This window comes from Hyaena hyaena, unplaced genomic scaffold (genome assembly GCF_003009895.1).
Source record: "Hyaena hyaena isolate Hyena2069 unplaced genomic scaffold, ASM300989v1 scaffold_560, whole genome shotgun sequence".
In the NCBI taxonomy this organism is placed as follows: Eukaryota; Metazoa; Chordata; class Mammalia; order Carnivora; family Hyaenidae; genus Hyaena; species Hyaena hyaena.
In genome coordinates, this window is record NW_024081192.1 from 864,183 (window position 1) to 881,521 (window position 17,339).

The window sequence follows — 17,339 nt, forward strand, 5'->3', positions numbered from 1 at the left end:
AAGACAAGGGAGGGTGTCCGGAGCCTTCGGAAAAACTTAACCCTTGAAAATAAGGGACTAAGTAGGAGGTTATTTGCACGTTTACTTCTCAAAGCCAAAAAAGGGAGTCCTTTCAGTGGGGAGACGTTATTTTTGAACTCAACTCTGGAGGACTGAGAATCTGGATCAGTTTGGGGGTCTGTATCTTCTGTGAGCCTCCTACTCAGGCTTCTTTGAGGATTTTGTTACATGGCTTATTTTAAGTTCTGTCCTGTCTCAGAAAACCCTGAAGTACTTTACCGCTGACTGCTTTTGGTCATTCCCAAAGTGGGTCTTTTCCTAAAAGACCTTTCTGAAGTAGACTCAAGAAGCATTGGAGGGACCTAAACCCTGAGTGTCATTTTTTGGAACAAAAGCTTCACAAAGAAGCAAAGGAAGGGGCAGGTTCAGAAGCAAGATTTCTCTGAACAGTCAGTTACAGCAAAGAGGGTCATTCTCTGAGGGTGGACCTTGCCCCTGCTTCCTGTCCCCTGATGGGGATCTGACTGGAACATGAAGACCGTACTGATCAGTTATGAGCTCTTTTGCATGGTGTCCCTCTGGAAGTCACCGAACACTTTGTAGTCACCTTTAGGTCATCACTGCTTTCTCTTGGGGCAGACTCTGCCTCCTCCTAAGAAGTTCTGTCTCTCCATGAAGAACCCCACTTGAGGTGGGTGGCTTCTCTGTGTTCTGGCCTCTCAGAAGACCACCTTGCCTCACACTGACCATGGGGTTCTGTGACACAGCCATAAGAATAATCAGGGTGACAGGATGGAGGTTAATCCAAGTAAACAAAATAATGGCCAAGAAGAGGCCAAGATAGAAGGCCAACAATCATGTGGGCACATTCTCACTAGAAATACAGTAAGGGGAAGGACATATTTCTTCCAGTTCTCTGGCACTCCCAATGACTCGTGGGGGTTGGAGAACCTTTCTAAGTGGAGAATAAAACAACTTTTAAAAAACATTTATAGACCATATTTTATAGAGAAGTTTTAGGCTTAACAACAACAACAACAACAAAAAGCAGGAAGTAGAGTTTCCACATGCCCCCCCCCTTGGGGTTTCTCCTAGTATTGACATCTTGTATTGGTGTGCTGTGTTTGTTACAATCAACAGACCATTATTGATACACTCTGACTCACTAATATCCATAGTTTACATTAAAGTTCACTCTTTGTCTTGTAAAGTTCTCTGGGGTTTGACAAATGCATAATGGCACGTATCCACCACTGTATTATCACACAGAATAGTTTCACTGCCCTAAAACTCCACTGTGCTCCTGCTATTTATCCTTCTCCCCCCCCAAGTCTACCAGTCCTTAGAAACTACTGATTATTTTTACTCCCTCTACAGTTTTGCCTTTTGCAGAATATTATCTAGTTGTAATCATACAGTATGTAGCTTATCAGATTGGCTTTTCTCACTTAGCAATATACATTTGAGTTTCCTCCATGTCTTTTTGTGGTTTGATAGCTCAATTTCTTTTATTGTTGAGTCATATTTAATTGTATGTCTGTACCACAGATTATTTATCCATTCACTGATTGATGGTCACTTGGTTGCTTCTAATTTTTTGGTAATTATGTAGAAAGCTGCCATAAAAATTTCAGCGTATAGAGAGGTGTCTGGGTGGCTCAGTTGGTTAGAGGTCCAACTTTGGCTCAGGTCATGATCTTCTGGTTCATGAGTTTGAACCCTGAGTCTCAGAACCTGAAGCCTCCTTTGGATTCTGTGTCTCCCTCACTCTGTCTGCGCCTCCCCCACTCATGCTCTATCTCTCTCTCTGTCTCTCAAAAATAAATAAAAACATTAAAAAATGTTTTAAAAAATGTTCAGTGTGTAGGTTTTTGTGGATGCAAGCTTTCTACTCAGTTGGATGAATAGAAATGCGTTGACTGCTGGATAGTAGGGTAACAATATGTTTAACTATGTAAGAAACTGACAAATTGTCTTCCAAAGTGGCCAAATAATTTTGCATTCTCACCAACAAGAAATGAAAGCTCCTTCCTTTCTCCACATCCTCACCAGCGTTAGGTGTTGTTAGTGTTTGGGATGTTAAGCCATTCTAATAGGTATGTAGTGGTGTCTCATTGTTCTAATTAGCAATTAAATTCGCAATGCAGTTTTGAGCATCTTTTCATAACGCTTGTTTGCCATCTGCCTGTCCTCTTTGGTGAGATGTCTGTTCAATCTCTTGCCTATTTTTTAATTGGGCTGTTTTTTTTCTTCTTCTTGGATTTTAAGCATTCTTCATATATTTTGGATACAAATCCTTTATCAGATGTGTGTTTTGCAAGTATTTACTTCCAGTGGATACATTTCTCCGCATCTATGGCTTATCTTTTTATTTTCTAAATGGTGCCTTTGGAGTAGAAGTTTTACAGTTGGCAAATTTATCTATTTATGCAAGGTGTTTTGGAATTTGAGAGCTGCTGGAGGTGGCTGGTGAGGACGTGAAAAAATGGAAGAAAGAGAATTTTAAAAGAGTGGCTGTGACCTACATACTCCCTTTGGAATATTGGAGAAATGCAAGTAAAAAGTTCGAGTTAGTCTGAACTGACTTTGTGTTGCTGGATTCTACTTCTTGAGCATGAGAACTCCGAGCACCTGAAGTGCACGGGCACAGCTTTTCAGTACTCTGTGACCCTGGATACTGCGGGTATTAAATGAGTAACATGCGAAGGGCATATGGCCGTTGGTAGGGGTGCTTTAAATGTCAGTTTTCTTCTGTACGGGAGTGTCATGGGTGTGTGTGGCTGCCTGGGGGCAGGTCCAACACGAGAAAAAGCCACCCCTAGAGGCAGCGCTGCTGTTCTTGCCCTCCCCACCCTTTTTACCCCTCTGGTCCAGGAGGGAAAGAGGGTTTACCCTCCCTGCAACTTTGCATCCTTACTCTCTGAACCATAGCTTTCAGCCTTCACCAGTTCCAGTTACAAGAGAAAATTCTGGCTTGAGGAGTCTGAAAGAGTTTAGGCCATTTCATTGCCATAACTGATTCAAAGCTGCATATTCTACCTCTGTGACCAGCCAGCCAGAATCTCAATTGAAGCCTACTACCTTTCTTTGTATGATAAAAGGGTTTTCTTTTTTTTCCAAGAGAATAGGTGAAATGAGATGGCAAGGATAAGATTTTGTCACTTTAGAAAACATTGTCCACGTAGAACAACTGATGTGGCTCCTATCTTCTTTTCCACTTATTGGCCAAGAGTCACCTTCTTTGAGTCTTACAGCTCCCACATCTTAAAATGAGGTCAATGGCATCCATAGGTACAGTGTTGTGATGAATAAGTGAGATAGGCACAACAACCTCCTGACATGGTGACCGGGACAGGGATGGCGCTTAGTCCCTATTCTCGCCACCCCCCTTCCCCTGTATTACAACACGTGCTCCTTCTAAGCCCTCTGCTCTCCATCCTTTGGAAAAACCATTCTAGTTCCTGCCTCTGTAAATTTGTTTCTATTGTTCCCTCTATATACGTCTTCCTCTCCTCTGTAGCTGTCCATCTATTTGGTGGTTTCCTGACTGCTTTTCTAGAGGGCTGGCTGCTTTCACCCTTCTGATCTCCTTAGCTCATTACTGCAGTGCACTGCCTTGCACTGGTCATGTGCATATGTCTTTGACCACCTAGATCATATCCCCCTTGCATCCCCTCTTTGGTTGGGTCCTTCACGATGTGTGTCTAACTTTAACACTTTGAACAGAGTAGGGAATTATTGAACAATTGATATTTTGATTCCACATAATCGCTATGAGTTTCTTAAAGCCCAAGGACCTTCCAGGAGTGCCTGGGTAGCTCAGTCAGTTAAGCATCCAACCCCTGATCTCGGATCAGGTCATGATGTCACAGTTTGTGAGTTCGAGCCCTGCATCCACTGATGGCACAAAGCCTGCCTGGGATTCTGTCTGTCCTTCTCTCTGCCCCTCCCCATCTTGTGTTCTCTCTCTCTTTCTCTCAAAATAAATAAATAAACTTAAAAAAGAAAGCCCAAGGACCTACCTTACCTTACAATGCTTTGCTAATCTTACTTGGATACCTTTGCAAAATTTTTGTTTCCTTTAAAATATTTTTAATTCTCTTAAAGTTTCTTAGAAAATGAAAAGGTGAAACAAATTATAAAACATCACAAAAGATGCTTATGAATATTTTTAATAACCTAGGGGGATGCTTGGGTTGTTGTAATAAAAGTAGATCAGCATAGAAAATTATGCATTTGGCATGATTAGAACTAATATAAACACTCACCTGAAAAACTATGAAACTGGAAATAACTAAGAAAATAAGGTGGAAGCATGAATACTGAATTATTTTTTAGGAATGCACAAAAATTATTATTTTCTTCCAATTCCATTTGTAGAAAGAGAATATTTTTGCCCATAAACACCTTAGTCAACTGGTCAGGGTGCACGGAGAGCGCTTCTGCTTCTTCCCACTAGGGGTCACTGTTGTTCTTTAGTTATTTTTTCCGCTTGGCATCCCTTTTAGGGGCAAAAACATTCTGTCATGGTTATTATTTTTAGCAAAGTTAAGAGAAATGTTAAAATGATAGCCTCCTTTTTTAAATACAAAGAAATATTTTCCAGAGCAATTGTACTTCTTTTTCAGATTCTGTATTCCAAGCCATAACTATCTGAAACATTTTTATTTTACATTGGTGACCCAAATTTAATTTATTAGTGTGAAACATCATCACTATAGCATTTATTTTGCTATTAAAAGAGAATTGCACCCAATGCTTTCTATGGTGTAAGAATAACAGAGGACTGACCTTTTCTATTTTTGGCTTACTTTTTTTCTTTTTTAAGATTGTTTCCCAGCAATACAGAAATAGGGCTTCTAGAAGAACTCATGGCTAATGAAGTATTAAAATCAATTAATGATACATGGAATGTGCACATATAAAGACCATTTCTAAGGTGAATGCAGCAGGTCCAACAAATGCTACAGATATACTACTGTATCTTTAAAAGAATTTCTCACTGGTAAATTCAGCAGGGACATGGACTATGTTTTTTTCTGTTTGAAAAAGATCAAATATTAAGAATTAGAAAAAAGGAACGTAGCCCCCAATATTAATAAGATGCATGCTGAGTATAACATCATCTGAAATGCTTAAGCAACGTGAGAATCAAGGTCCTTGGCTTTCCTACTGGAGTCTTAAATTCATTTGACTATAAACTGGGAAGCTCTAAATTGTAGATTACTTTGAAAACCTTATTCTCTCTCTCTTCTTTAACCATTTGCAGCCTTGAAAAGTGGTGTCAGGATCATCTCACAAGATCATATGTACTTTTCACAACCTGGGTCATTTGGCTCCCTGCATATTCTTATTTCTTTAGCCTTATTGTTGGATTCATAGACATTTTCCCCCCAACTCAAATCATCTCTCCATGAATCTCATAGTTGCTTATCCATCATCTATCATGGACCCCAATGTTAGCAGGATTAGAGAGATTAGGGTTTGCCTGCATACCGGAAACTCACTGACCACCAATAATCTCCAATATCCATGAGAAATCTGCACAATTTCTGCTCCCATCTTCTGACTAAAATGAACAGCTCCGTTTCCCCGACTGCTGAAAGCCCTGCAGAAGCTCTAAGCAGCAGGCAGGGCTGCAGGCAGTGGGAAAACTGCCGAGCTCTGAGGCCTTTCTTTCTCAGCTGGTGACTTTTTTTGGAAACCCAATCTCCATTCTTGCTTTGGAAGGCCACTTGCACAGTTGGGTCCCTCTAAAGATGTGTGATTAATGACTGGACACACTTAATAAAGGATAACTGACCAACAAAGATTGGGGGGGGGCACTTTCCTTTTTCCCTTTAGAGGATGCATTCAGCTTCCTGTCTATAATCCAGAACCCCCCAAAACTGCATAGAAATACTATTTTCTTTGGGCCTGCCCAGTTGGGGTTTCCGTCATTTAGTTCAGTATGTCTCTCAAATTTTTAAATAATGCATTTCGAAATATGTGCTTTTGACAGGGTAGGGAGTCTGTCATGGTGGGTTTGGAGTCAGAAAAAACTGGATTTGAACTCTAGTTTTGTCACTTATAAGCTGTATGACTTTCCAGCCCCATAACTTCATTTAATTAATGTTGGGATCCTCTTCCTTAAAATGAAGATTGTAACCATGATAAAAAATGATTAGCATCCTGTCTGGTGCATGGTAAGCACTCAACATGTGATAGGTACTACTAGTACTACTACTAGTAGTAGCAGTAGTGGAAGTAATAAAAGTTTCTGTCGGTGTGATCGACATGCTGCCACAATGAAGGTGCATTTGGCTGGGAAGTGGGGGCAGGTTAAGGCTGTGTTCCCTGACGGAAGCCCGTTCACAAGGATGACATGTGTAGTAGACTGATTCATCTAATGACTACTTGAGTGCTTGCAGTGAGCCAGGCTCCATGCTAGTTCTTAGGTTCTCACTGGTGAGCGGGCTGAAGTCCCTGTTCTCATGAAGCTGACTTTCTGGCGAGGAGGGAGGGGGCACAGGCAGATGGTGATCAAGAAACTTGGGGAGAGTGGGAGGTGCTATGTGGGAAATATAACAGGCTGATGGGATCAGGTGACCGGGAATCCGGGTTTAGGGTCCCTAGATGGGGTGGTCAGGGAAGCTTCCTTGAGGAAATGGTATTTGACACGAGATCTTATGATGGTAAGGAGCCAGCTGGGTGAAGACTGGAGGGCAGGGAATACTATAGACAAAGGGAGCAAAGTGCAAGGGTTTGAGAGGAGAAAATGTGCTATGTCTCAAGAACATGTGGTGGGTGATGCCTGAACCAGAGTCAGGTGACGTAGGGCCTCATAACATGGTGAATAGATGTGGTTGATTATCATCACCTTTGATGATAATGAAGAAAGGAGAGAGAAGGGAAAAGAGAGCATTCTGGCCGCAACATCTCGGCTCCCTATGTTCTAACAAGAGCTCATTGCTGTCCTCTGAGTGTCTGTCCTGCCTGCCTGGTGACGCATGGGGCCGAGGTTCTTCCAGCCACAGATGGGTTTTGATCCCTCCCACACCCCTTTCCCTTCCCTTCCCTTCCCTTCCCTTCACCGGCCACTTTCCAAATTCTGCTCAGCTTCGCTTATCAGTATTCCTCGCACGTGCCCTTCATCCACACCCTTCTCTGCCACCTCGGGTCAGACTCTCATTTCTCAGCCCAGGCAATGGCTGTGAGCTGGTCTCCTGGGGTTCCTCTCAGCCGTTCCCTCAGGTACACACACCGTTCCCTCAGTTACACCCACCGTTCCCTCAGGTACACACACCGCTCCCTCAGGTACACACACCATTCCCTCAGTTATACCCACTGTTCCCTCAGGTACACACACTGCTCCTTCAGGTACACCCACCGTTCCCTCAGGTACACACACCATTCCCTCAGGTACACACACCATTCCCTCAGGTACACACACTGCTGTAGTCCACAGCATCCTCTATCCCCACACCCCATCTGAGTAAGTCACATTTCTGTCCTCCTGACTCCTAATGGCTCCCGAGTGCCGGGCCAAGAAATGATAAAACGTTTGTGCTGCATTCTCTATCCCTCACTCCATTTTTCAGCCATAATTTCCACTTCACATATTCACTTTCCTTTTAACTAAATCACACACTCCTACTTCCATAATGATGCTGTGAGCTCCTGTTTGGTTCCAAAGCCTCTGCTCCTGTTGACCCCGCAGACAGGGTTCTCTCAAGTCTCCCTGTGGTTCAAGGCCTACTTCATCTGTTGCCTCCTTCAGGAGGCTCTCCCTGACTCTCCCCCGACCCCCCTCTTGCCAAACTGGGAGGATCCCTGCCTCTGGACTCTAGAGGCACTTTGTTTGTGCCTTTCCCATGGTGCTTTTGTCCTAAATTTCTGGTAATTACTTGTGCACATGTCACAATGTGCCCTCTCACTGCAGACTCCTCCAGATCTGAAGTGACATTCACTTGCTTTCTGTCAAGGGCTCAGCCACTATCTAGTCCCTTCCCTCTCCTCCCTTCCCTCCCCTCCCCTTCTCTCTTTCCCCACTTCCTTCCTTCCTTCCTTCCTTCCTTCCTTCCTTCCTTCCTTCCTTCCTTCCTTCCTTTCTTCTTTCCTTCTTTCCTTTTCCTTTTACCAAGATAAGCTACCCTGGCACAAGAAGAAATAAATAGTAATTGCAGATGAGTATTACCAAGAGGAGAAAAAAAAAGAAAAAGGATGTGATCACTTCTCACAGGGGTGGTCAATGGAGCAGCTTCATGGACAGGGTGAACCAGAGGTGATTCATGGAAAAAAAATTGCAACGGCTGAGTCTTGGACCTAGTTAGAATGCAGTGCAGAGAAAGGAGCACAGGTTTGCTGTTTTATTGAACTGGGGTAAAACTCCAGCTGTTAATTAATAGTTTGATCTTATTAACTTATTAATCATGAGATGATTAAGGAGAATTAAAGAAAATAACATATGTAAATTAGCTAATAGTAGCTAACTTTGAGTACTTAGCTCATCTAATCCTCATAATGACTCAACGAGATAATCACCCTTCCTTTCAGCCCGAGTGTGACTGAGGTAACCCATGCATGGCCTTTGCCATTGTGCTTGGTCTGTGAAAAGTTGCCAAAAAATGACAGTGATTATTTTCTCATTGATATTTATTAAAAGGCAACTAGTAATTAACATGCAAATGCTGTCTCAAGGAGACTGACCAGTATTTTTCTTCCAGCACCGTGGTGAAGCTACAGAATAAATGTGGAACACCAACGTGCATGTCTATATGTAGGAGTAATGGCACAGGGGTTAAGTTTAAATTTCTGTTCTCATAGACTTTTTTGTTCTGTTTTGTTTTTGTTTTTGTTTTCTTTGGTGACAGAATACACAAGAAAATCCACTAAATCCACCTTTTCTGTGTTGACCAATTTCATCCTTTTTTGACAACTCAAAGAATATATGATTGGGAAAATTTATACTTCCTACTTTTGTGTTAAGGAAAATTTTGGCTATCAGAGAACTGGTTACATCAAAATGAACCAGATATTCTGTTTTGGGAGAATGTATGCTAATTTTATTGGTCCCAAGGGCAAGTGCAAACTTTCCAGAGCTGAGGCACTGGATCTGATGTAGCAAAACCCCACAGCTAGTCTTCGAAAAATGAGCTTTGTCACCTTACAGACTAGTGTTCGCGAACTTCTAATTATTCCAAGTAAAAATAAAAACCAGCTGGTTCCCACATATCAGTGTGGTTTCTTGTCACAATTGCACTGGACCAAATATTTTGTTTATGCCTGGAGAAAAAAAGAAAAATGTAAACTTATTTTGTTCTAGATTTAAGTTATTTGACATTAATGTTTCTTAAAAATATAAAAATAGACACAACTATATCGTCGCCTAGTAGAATTCACACAAATGTCTGACAAAAACCCATCTTAAATTAAACTTTGAACTTATCTCATTCAGTTTCTGTTCTCCCAGGCCCCCCACCCCCAGGGCTGGATTTGATATTTTTTTCTTTTCTTTTAGTGAGCGATTTTAAAAATAATACATTTAGGTGTGAAGACATTCTTAGCTATTAACAACTTAGCTGTCTCAACCTTATCAGTTTTACAGTACAGGGAGTGGAATGGAAGGGCCCAGACCAACAAGTTTCCATGGAGGGAACATGGGGATTGGCTAATGCTGAGGAGGGGACCAGTGCTGTGGAGAGTTCTCAGGGGCTGGAGGCTGGCAGCCACGAGGCAGTATTGGAGAAAAGGGGCATCAGCAAAGGAACGGCGAGAGACTCAGGACCGACTTAGCAAGTTTCCCTCTGCTCATCGTATCATCCCTGCCCCCGGGCAGGCCCTCATGCAACTGCAGGGTCAGTCAGGCTCATTGTCATCTCCTCTCACTCGTCTTTTCCTTCTCTCCTCGGGGATGTGGGGCCACCATGATCTCATGTGGCTGGTTCCTCTATTGACAGATTTTTCTTTTTTTTTTAATGTTTATTTATTAATTTTTGAGAGAGAGAGAAAGTGAGGGAGGGGCAGAGAGAAAGGGGGACACAGAATCCAAAGCAGGCTTCATGTTGTCAGCACAACAGCAAAGCCCGTTGTGGGGCTTGGAACTCACAAACTGTGAGATCATGACCGGAACCAAAATCAAGGGTCAGAGGCTTAACCAACTGAGCCAACCAGGCACCTCATATTTGACAGACTCTTAAGAGATCTTCATGGCCACATGGTCCAACCTCCTTGTTTTCTACATCTCAACAAACAGCCATCAGGACCAGCTTCATGGGTGTGTGACCTGTGCAGATGCACAGGGTTCTGCATTTAGAAGGGCCCACATTTGGTTTTAATGCTCTGCTCTCACCATCTTGAAATTCTTAATTTTTGAATAAGGGACTTTATATCTTGACGTTTTCATTTCACACTGGACCCCACAAATTATGTTGCTGGTCTTATAAGGTGTACTGATATGCTTGTGACTTAATGAATCACAAGACTGTTTGGTTTTATTTTAAATGTTTTTTTTATTTAGAGAGAGAGAGAGAGAGAGAGAAAGCACATGCTAGTAGGGGAGAGGGCAAAGGGAGAGAGAGAGGGAGAATCTTAAGCAGGATCCACACTCAGCACAGAGCCCGATGCAGGGCTTGATCCCATGACTTTGGGGTCATGATCTAAACAGAAATCAAGAGTCAGGCACTCAACTGACTGAGCCACCCAGGCACCCCAAGACTATTTGATTTTAAAAGAAAGGGTGGAACTTTCTGCCCGTGGACGCCGCCGAGTAAGCATCGATAAAGTCTCCCCTCCCACCGCCGTCATGTCTAAGTCAGAGTCTCCCAAAGAGCCTGAACAGCTGCAGAAGCTTTTCATCGGAGGTTTGAGCTTTGAAACAACCGATGAGAGTCTGAGGAGCCATTTTGAGCAATGGGGAACGCTTACGGACTGTGTGGTAATGAGAGATCCAAACACCAAGCGCTCCAGAGGCTTTGGATTTGTCACCTATGCCACTGTGGAGGAGGTGGATGCGGCCATGAATGCAAGGCCACACAAGGTGGATGGAAGAGTTGTAGAACCAAAGAGGGCTGTCTCGAGAGAAGATTCTCAAAGACCTGGTGCCCACCTAACTGTGAAAAAGATTTTTGTTGGTGGCATTAAAGAAGACACTGAAGAACATCATCTAAGAGATTATTTTGAACAGTATGGGAAAATTGAAGTGATCGAAATCATGACTGACCGAGGCAGTGGCAAAAAGAGAGGCTTTGCTTTTGTAACATTTGATGACCATGACTCTGTAGACAAGATTGTTATTCAAAAATACCATACTGTGAACGGCCACAACTGTGAAGTAAGGAAGGCTCTGTCTAAACAAGAGATGGCTAGTGCTTCCTCCAGCCAAAGAGGTCGAAGTGGTTCTGGAAACTTCGGTGGTGGTCGTGGAGGTGGTTTTGGTGGGAATGACAACTTTGGTCGTGGAGGAAACTTCAGTGGGCGTGGTGGCTTTGGTGGCAGTCGAGGTGGTGGTGGATATGGTGGCAGTGGGGATGGCTATAACGGATTTGGTAATGATGGAAGCAACTTTGGAGGTGGTGGAAGCTATAATGATTTTGGCAATTACAACAATCAGTCTTCAAATTTTGGACCCATGAAAGGAGGAAATTTTGGAGGCAGAAGCTCTGGCCCCTATGGTGGTGGAGGCCAATACTTTGCCAAACCACGAAACCAAGGTGGCTATGGCGGTTCCAGCAGCAGCAGTAGCTATGGCAGTGGCAGAAGGTTTTAATTACTGCCAGGAAACAAAGCTTAGCAGGAGAGGAGAGCCAGAGAAGTGACAGGGAAGCTACAGGTTACAACAGATTTGTGAACTCAGCCAAGCACAGTGGTGGCAGGGCCTAGCTGCTACAAAGAAGACATGTTTTAGACAATACTCATGTGTATGGGCAAAAAACTCGAGGACTGTATTTGTGACTAATTGTATAACAGGTTATTTTAGTTTCTGTTCTGTGGAAAGTGTAAAGCATTCCAACAAAGGGTTTTAATGTAGATTTTTTTTTTTTGCACCCATGCTGTTGATTGCTAAATGTAATAGTCTGATCATGACGCTGAATAAATGTGTCTTTTTTTAAAAAAATTAAAAAAAAAATAAAATAAAAGAAAGGGTGGAAAAGATGAGCGATGAAGCTGGCCAGCATGACTGAGAAGTTCGTGGGGGAGCGGGGGCTTCCCTGCACTCTTCCAAACGCCACAGGTACCATGGATTTGTCCCACTTACAGATTATACCAGTCCTGTCTTTAGAGAGTAATTTATTCCTTTCCTCTATTTTGAATCCCCATGTTCCCTCTCAGAACCTATTCCTTCTTGTTCTATTCTCCCTGTAGTTCTGACAACTAGCCATTATCTCCTCTGTGCTTAAAGGCCATTGTAGTCACCCCTCAACACTTTTCTAGGCTGAGAGATCCTAATTCTTTTATCCATCAGCTTGAATGCCTTAAATGATTTTTTTTTTTTTTAAAAATTGGTGCTTCCTCAAAGAAGCTAGCTAGTTCAGGTGGCATTGTTAAAATCAGGGCACAATTAATTTCACATCTCGCTACAAGATTGCTAAGGAAAGGAACAAAGACAGAGATGGCACCAGTGAAAGTCGCTTTTTGGAATTAAGCTAAAATTAGCTAAACATTTTGTAATTACAAAGTAATTTAAAAATCAACTATGTAGACTAAAACATTGATCGGGAAAAAGATGATGGGAAAGGAAAGAACAGAAAAATTTCATTGAAAACAACCTCCCCTGCAGACCGGAGGGACTTTTTGAGAGAAAGTAGATTGCTGCTAATAGAAATACCAAAGCCTATCTATTATTTAGGCAAAAGCTTCGAGAAGAGAAAATGTAGCCTTGCAAAGACTAGAGGACTAAGTCCTACCCAGTGAAGGATACATCTGCACCTGTGTGTGAACAATTTCCATACGCATATCCACATGGAGATGTAAAGAAACCTATTACATTTTATGTTCCAATTATAGTGTTCAAACACTGAATACAAACAGGCGACATGATTGGATCAGCGAAAACAGTAAGAACAACAAAGCAATAACAAAAGGAATAGGGGCTTGATGTGGTGTAATATCATGTATTCCTCAGTAATTCACTTCAGAGAGACAGTGATTTAATTTCTCCAAAACAGTGGCCTGAATATATTCAAGGTAGATGCATCAGAAAGCCTTTATTACTTTTTTCCTAAAAGAATAGTTTCATTTTTATATATTTCGGAGGTTGACAGTCCAATGGTGATTGAGTGGAATAAATAGGCCTTACTTAATATTGTCACGCAAGCCCCCTCTGGAGTTGCCGACATGGGGATCCCCGTGGCAGGTGGAGTGAGGATTGCACATGCAGATGTGGGAAGCCTATTACTCGCCAAATCCTACATGACCATTCCTGGGCAGATCATCTATCTTCTCTGCATCATGATTTTTTTTAATATACAAAAAGCATTGGAAATACTGATCTACCTGAGCACTGCTGTGAATATAAAATGAATTAATGGATGACAAAGTGCTTTGAAACGTTAAAGCATATTGTTTTTATTAATTTAAAACAGTTAATCAATAACGTGAAACTTAAAGAAAGAGGTCAACCATTTTATTGGAGGATGGACACTTCCTGTGTCTATGCTGTGGGGAAACAAACAGGAGCTGGACTAGTGTTTGCCCCAGGGGAGCTTCCAGTCTACTTGAGGAACAAAAATAATGTAGATAGTGGCAAGCTTTTATGTTTGCATTGCATTTTATGTAGCTGAAAATTTGACTAACTATAGGTACCTAAGAAGAGCATATTGCACATTCTGCCTGGGTTTGAATCCTAGTTTCCAGATTGAAACTTACACTCAATTGAGGAGTAAGGGGGTTCAGATATCTCACTTCAGTGTTCTTTCTGTAGTCTGTGATATGAATAGTACCTCATAGGGCTGTTGTAAGGATTAGCTGGATCACAGACACACCTGAACCTAATGGCCGGCGCGCACCTCCCGCGGTTGTTAATTGTTATCACTAGATATGTATGGATATATATTTCCCAAACTTATTTGATTACACAAAGTTGTGTGTGTGTGTGTGTGTGTGTGGATGGGTGGATGGGTGGGTGGGTGGTGGTTTTTTGTTTGTTTGTTTTTGGTGAGGGGTAATCTTAGAGGACAGTTGTAGGCAATGAGTTACATTAGAAATCCAGAGAACAAAAGGAGCATCTGGGACTGGGGTCATTACGGAAAGTCTTCATGGAGGTGAGGGGATTTGAACTGGTGCTTTAAAGAATGTAGGATTTGGCCAAGCGAAGAAATCCAGAAGCCACTTTTGGGGATATAAGACGGGTAACGCCCCAGTTTGGCAGAAGAAATGTGGGAAATAAAGCTGGAAAGATAGGAGAAGAGTATGACTGAATTCCTGGATGAGGCACTAAGATTTTAAATCATGGGTAGATGGAAGCTGTTAGTGAGATTTTTAGGAAGAATGATGTAGGGGCACCTGGGTGGCTCCATTCATTAAGCGTCTAACTTCAGCTCAGGTCATGATCTCACAGTTTGTGAATTCAAGCCCTGTGTCAGGCTCTGTGCTGACAGCTCAGAGCCTGGAGCCTGCTTTGGATTCTGCGTCTCTCTCTCTGCTCCTCCCCCACTTGCACTTTGTCTCTCTCTTTCAAAAATAAATGAAAAAAAAAGAAAAGGAAAGAATGATGTGGTGTTTCTACCCACAGCAAAAGGATGTTAAAAGGTATTGAAAGTGTCTGGAGGTAGGAACACTGGCTGGGAAGTTATTGAAGAGACTCAGAACCCAGACTGTATCAGTGGGATGAAAATATAAACCAGGAGAGAAGCGAGAGATTAGAAGAAAAAAGCAAGACTAATTGGTGGTTGACTGTGGGGTGTGATGGGTGGGGCGATACTGACTCTCAGGTTTCACACTGTGCTAAGTTGAAGAATCCGGTCCCTTACCATGATTTTATTCTTTTGGTGAATCACTTAAATGCTTTCTGAGCACCTACCATGTTTAGGAAAACGTTTATGTACTCAGATTGTTTTTGTTTGTTTGTTTGCTAAAGAGAGCAAAACATGGTCTCTGTCCTCACAGTGTTCCCAGACTTGTTCTGTTTGCAGCATCTGTAATTGTGTGCATTGAGTCTTATAGTGAAGGCATGAAAAAAATAGGAGAGTACGAACTGGGAAGAATCGATGGAAGAGGTAGCATTTCAGTAGGGTCTAGCTCATGGCTGGGGATTCAGCATGGGATAGGAGAGAATCACTTCAGGAATGAAGAAGGTAAGAAAGAAAAGCTGGCTGAGATTGGGGAGGGCATGAGTTTTATTTTAGACTATTTTATTTGGACTAAGTACAAAGTGATAATGCAACACCAGAGTGGAAGTGACTAGCAGATACCTGGAAAAAAGGACCTGGAGAGAATCTTATTTATAACAAATCTGCCAAATGTTTAGTTGGCCGAAGCTCGAACATTCTTGTGACAGAGCTCTCCATACCTGACAATACAGCGCATTGTATTGTCCAACAATTCCAGCGCCAGAGTTTGAACTCGGTCCTTAAGTGAGTTGCAGGCTCTTAGATGTGTTCAAATGAGGGGTCGCTTGACTAAAGGGCTGTTCCTTAAAGGAAGATTCTGTGAGTCCCACTCAGGATGGATCTGAGAGTAGAGCTGGCAGCTAAGACACAGGCAGGCAGGGAGCCCAACTCAAATTGTTACACATTTTTCCAACTCTGCATTGAGTTGGAGTCTTCATTACTTTCACTTCATTTCATTACTTCATTACTTTCATAGAGTCTTGTTACTTTCATTTATGGGTCTAGTTTAACCTGACTGGAGCAACACAGAATAAATTTACTCTTTCTGTCACATGACACATTCCACATCTTGTCAAGGTCTTTCCTTTTTAAAAAGAATCTTGCCCTGGGTCCTTATGCGTCATGGGACACCGCTGTAGACTTTCATCATCCTGATCCATTTAGTCAGGCATTGGTCAAAGCTTATGTGTAAACATTTTATTGGGGAGGATGATCTAGGGAGCAGAAGTAGAGGATGGGGGAGCCACAGAGGGAAGGAAGAAGAGTGAATAAAAGATACATTTTCAGGTTGACCATCCCGTGGCAGGGCCCAAGAAGCCACATGAAATGTGTCTCCAGACTGTCTATCCAAGGGAAGCATTTGCCCATTGGCACCCATCCCCCACTGGTCAGAAGTTTGCCCAGTGGGGCATTAGCTCTCCCTTATTTTCAGGTTGCAGATACCTGAGCAGGGCTGTGCCCCCCACCCCCACCCCACCTCCTTCTCAGGAGAGAAGGCCTGAGGAGGAGGTGAAAGGCGGGAGGCTGGATCTGAGGCAAGTGCTAACAGGTACACCAGTGGAAAGTCGATCTGGTCCTGTGGCAGTGGCTGGAATTAGGGACAGTTAGGTCCAAGAGTAGCAGAAAACAGAGCATGAGAGTCATCTGAGGCATCTGGTATCCACAAGGTCCTATGCTAGGCTCTGGATGTGCTCCAGCCTCTTCACATACCTTTTAAGAATTAAATAAGCCTCCCGAATATTGTCTGGAGAAGATTTTAGGGCAGAGAGGAAGTGAACAGTGAGGTTGTGGAAAACTTATTTAAGGTGAACATGTTACAAATACTTGACGTATACACTCTCCTTGATTCTAAAAATACACATTGCTGCTGGGGACACTCAGCAACAAATACCCAGCATTTGGTAGATGCTGTGCTAGGTGCTGGGGGGTGGGGTTGGGGGGAACATCCTGATGAATAAGAGGTAATTTTAACCTTAAGGAGGGTGCAGCGTAGTTGGAGAGGCTGAAAAAGTAGCCAAGTAATTATAATAAGGTGGTATGGGCTATGATGGATGGTGAAATGGTCCAGAGAAGAGCATAATTAAGTTTCCATCAGGTGAAGCATCAGAGAAGGCTGCAGAGGATTTTGAGGTGGGCCGGCTTCTCACCACGTGTGCCGAGACGGGTCTGCCACATCCAGACTGAGGCACAGCCTGAGCTGCTGGAAAAAGGGAAAGTCCTAGGATTCCTTGTTTCAGGTCAACCGTGAACCACTAGACTCGCCTTATGTCAGAGAGGACGTTTATTCAATGCACTTCATAGTAAACAAACATTCCTACCTTAAAAATCGCAGGCTTTTACGTATGTGTGTACAAGTACCCCCCAGGTTTTGAAAGTTTGCATTCCGCCACTTCACTTTTATAACCGACCTACATTAGCACCTGTTGTTGCTAACTGAAAGAACTAGGAAGAGGAGTTTTGCTTTTACCAAAAAAAAAAAAAAAAAAGGCAAAAAGTGAAAATAGCATCCCGTGTTTGTTTTGCAGCAAGCCA